We start from the raw sequence: 4,216 nt of genomic DNA, 5'->3' as shown, positions 1-4,216 counted from the left end.
TAGCAAGAGAAGGTGCAGTTTGATCGGATCATCTGGTTTGCTATTTCTCTAAGGCCAACGTGCGGTCCCTCGCCCAATGTCGGCTGCCTCGCTGGGGCAAAGAGAAGAGGAGAGGATAAGGGAGGAGATTGGCACACACGGTGGCGCTGCCGGCGCCGAGGATAGCGAGAGAAGGTGCAGTTTGGTCTGATCATCTGGTTTGCTATTTCTCTAAGGCCAACGTGCGGTCCCTCGCCCAATGTCTTCTGCCTCGCTGGGGCAAAGAGAAGAGAAGAGGAGCGGATAAGGGAGGAGATTCGCCAACGTGCGGTCCCTCGCCCAATGTCGGCTGCCTCGCTGGAGCTGGGGCAAAGAGGAGCGGATAAGGGAGGAGATTGGCACACACGGTGGCGCTGCCGGCGCCGAGGATAGCAAGAGAAGGTGCAGTTAGATCTGATCATCTGGTTTGCTATTTCTCTAAGGCCAACGTGCGGTCCCTCGCCCAATGTCTTCTGCCTCTCTCTCAATCTCACTATTTTGGCTGCCGTGATAGGCGCCGCCAACAGCAGCAGCTACCTGGTTGATCCTGCCAGTAGTCATATGCTTGTCTCAAAGATTAAGCCATGCATGTGTAAGTACAAGCCGATTTAAGGCGAAACCGCGAATGGCTCATTAAATCAGCTATGTTTCATTGGATCTGTAAACCCACTTACTTGGATAACTGTGGCAATTCTAGAGCTAATACATGCAATTGGTCTCTGACCGCAAGGGAAGAGCGCTTATATTAGTTCAAAACTGGTCGGGCCCCGGTCCGTAACCCACCTGTGGTGAATCTGAATAACTTCGGGCTGAGCGCACGGTCTCCGCACCGGCGCCGCTTCTTTCAAGTGTCTGCCTTATCAGCTTTCGATTGTAGTTTATGCGCCTACAATGGCTATAACGGGTAACGGGGAATCAGGGTTCGATTCCGGAGAGGGAGCCTGAGAAACGGCTATCACATCTAAGGAAGGCAGCAGGCACACAAATTACCCACTCCCGGCACGGGGAGGTAGTGACGAAAAATAACGATGTGAGTCTCATCCGAGGCCTCGCAATCGGAATGAGTACACTTTAAATCCTTTAACGAAAGTATCCATTGAGGGCAAGCAAGTCTGCGCCAGCAGCCGCGGCAATTCCAGCCCAATAGCCGTGATATTAGTGTTGTTGCGTTAAAAAGCCCCGTGAGTTGGATCTCAGTTCCGGACTGACGGTGCACCGCCCGGTGTTTACTGTCACGCTCCGAACATCGTTGCCCCTGCCGGCCTGCACGGATGCTTCCTTGTCGAGTGTCCTGAGTGGCCGGAGAGCTTCATTTTGAAAAATTAGAGTGCTCAGAGCAGGCTATTTGAATGGCCCGAATGGTGATGCATAATGAATGGAATAGGACCTCGGTTCTATTTTGTTGGTTTCGAACCAGAGGTAATGACTAATCGGAACAGGCGGGGTATTCGTATTATGACGCTAGAGGTGAAATTTGACCGTCGTAAGACGAACTACTGCGAAAAAAGCATTTTACAAGGATGTTTTCATTAATCAAGAACGAAAGTTAGAGGTTCGAAGGCGATCAGATACCGCCCTAGTTCTAACCATAAACGATGCCAACTAGCGATCCGCCGGCGTTATTCCCATGACCCGGCGGGCAGCTTCCGGGAAACCAAAGTCTTTGGGTTCCGGGGGAAGTATGGTTGCAAAGCTGAAACTTAAAGGAATTGACGGAAGGGCACCACCAGGAGTGGAGCCTGCGGCTTGATTTGACTCAACACGGGAAACCTCACCAGGCCCAGACACCGGAAGGATTGACAGATTGAGAGCTCTTTCTCGATTCGGTGGGTGGTGGTGCATGGCTGTTCTTAGTTGGTGGAGCGATTTGTCTGGTTAATTCCGATAACGAACGAGACTCTGGCCTACTAAGTAGTCTACGGATCTCCAGAAAATGGTGTCCAGTTCGCAACTTCTTCTTAGAGGGATAAGCGGCAATTCTAGCCGCACGAGATTGAGCAATAACAGGTCTGTGATGCCCTTAGATGTTCTGGGCCGCACGCGCGCTACACTGAAGGGATCAACGAGTTTTCCCCCTCCGAGAGGAGCGGGTAACCCGTTCAAAGCCTTTCTTGATAGGGATTGGGGCTTGCAATTGTTTCCCATGAACGAGGAATTCCCAGTAAGTGCAAGTCATCAGCTTGCGCTGACTACGTCGCTGCCCTTTGTACACACCGCCCGTCGCTACTACCGATTGAATGATTTAGTGAGGCCTTCGGACTGGCGCTCTTGGATTGTCGGCCCCGTTGCCCGCGAGGGTTTTCTGGGGTCGTCGCCTCGAGCTGACGGAAAGATGTCCAAACTTGATCATTTAGAGGAAGTAAAAGTCGTAACAAGGTTTCCGTAGGTGAACCTGCGGAAGGATCATTAACAGAGAGAAAGAGAACGGGGCGCTCTTAAAACTAATACTACTCTCCTGATTTGGGCGGTCTCGGGCTCTGCTCTGGCAACTCCAGCAGCGAAAGAGGACAATCCCGGCCCCCGCACCAAAAATAGGTACCACCACGCTGTAGGTGGACCACACTCGGGCGAGAGCGCGAAGACCGGAGGAGGAGGACGGACGGGGCTTTGAACGGCTGCCCGTCCGTTCCTTACTACCGGCGAATAAGCCTCTTGACCCAAAAAGAGTGAAATTCAAGTGTCAAAAAACAACAACAAGTCGTCCGGCCAAACCCAAACCACAAACTTGGGCTATGTCTGTCAAACCCTTTCATTGAGACTCGACCTGTGATGGTTAGTCGCAAAAAGACCAAATGGCAAATACACAACTCTTAACGGGGATCACTCGGCCTGTGGGTCGATGAAGACCGCAGCAAACTGCGTGTCGCGCGAACCGTAAGAATACTAGATACATCGACGTTGAACGCGATATTGGCGCGCGGCAGCCATACAGAGCTGGTCGCTTTACCTCTACGAGGGTCGAAATATACATCCATCGGTTGCTGCGAGTTCGTGCTCGCCGACTGTCTCCGGACACGAGGGTGTAACCCGGAACCGAGCTTCCGCCTTGGTTTAATCGCCTGCGCTCTTGCGCGCGAGGCGTGCCCTTAAAAACAAGGCAATTTATCACTAGCAAGTCCATGGACTTGGCGCACCACATTCAACTACAACAAAGCGGCGCCAGTTGTCGCCCTCGCAAATAACTGGAGGCGGCGCTCTTTTGCCCGCTGTCCACAGAGACACGAATGGCCGTCGGCCGCTCATGGCTGATGCTGCACATGTTCTAAGAGGCACTCCATCCCACGAAGAGGAAACGAAACCGGGTCGGATATCTTTTAAGTAAGCCCCGCCGGAATTTCGTCTATCACCTCGAAAAGAGTGCTTGGCATGCATTGCAGTGGAACCTAAATTGATGAGTGCGCCTGGGCCCGCAGTCTACCATGTAGTGGTGCAGGCAGAGAGATGAGAATGCTTGGGTGACGCCGTGCTCTTCCTCACGCGCTCCTCCACCCTCTCCCACGGTCAGACGCGGTGTGGGCGTTCTCTTTGAGAGTTCGCCACGAGTCCACGTCTATCTCATGACTGGGAGGGAGGCAGGGGGAGTTCTCTCTAAACGCGTTAAAGACGGTGTTGCGGCTCATAACGGCGCTCGCCGGGATAGAGCACTAGTTCTGCAGCCGGAAAGGCCGCTCACGCCAATTAATACTGCGACTCTCGCTCTCTTTCTCCGGATAAACAAGTGCCACTGCTGTGGCATGCGGGAACGGGGAAAGAGGTCAAAGTTTAAGCGGCAAAGGTGCGGCCGAGTAAGGGCGGAACACGAGCGTATATGCATTAAAACTGTGTGTGTATATGACTCTGCGAGAGATGTTCTGCTGGAACACTTTTCCTATTGGCTATTTACCACTCAATGAGAAGGAACGGAGTCAGGGGTGGGAGTGCCGGCGCCATGGCCGCTGGTACCCCCGCGACAAGCCCCTCAAACCTTCCTGCCTGGTAATGTCGGTGGTGAAGAAAGTCGGTGGCAGAGCGTCTTCCGCTTCGTGGTTGGGGAACTTGTTCCCCCTAAGGATGATGAGACCACGATCGACCTCGTAGTAGGAGAGAGCTACCCGCCAAATTTAAGCATATTAATAAGCGGAGGAAAAGAAACCAACAGGGATTCCCTTAGTAAGGGCGACTGAACCGGGAAAAGCCCAGCGCATAACCTCGATGTCTT

At 52.9% G+C, this 4,216-nt stretch overlaps 1 non-coding gene across 1 annotated transcript in view; it reads left to right on the top strand.

The window, feature by feature from the left end:
* Positions 1–4,084: 4,084 nt before the first annotated feature.
* LOC121856895 overlaps positions 4,085–4,216 on the top strand; it is a 4,356-nt gene continuing 4,224 nt past the window's right edge. The window contains exon 1 of the ribosomal RNA XR_006087071.1: positions 4,085–4,216. This exon is cut by the window's right edge and continues 4,224 nt beyond it. This is a non-coding gene — a ribosomal RNA (large subunit ribosomal RNA).

This window comes from Homarus americanus, unplaced genomic scaffold, assembly GCF_018991925.1.
Source record: "Homarus americanus isolate GMGI-L3 unplaced genomic scaffold, GMGI_Hamer_2.0 scaffold34861, whole genome shotgun sequence".
Lineage (NCBI taxonomy): Eukaryota > Metazoa > Arthropoda > Malacostraca > Decapoda > Nephropidae > Homarus > Homarus americanus.
The sequence above is the reverse complement of the archived record's forward strand: the minus strand, read 5'-3'. Positions and strand labels throughout refer to the sequence as shown.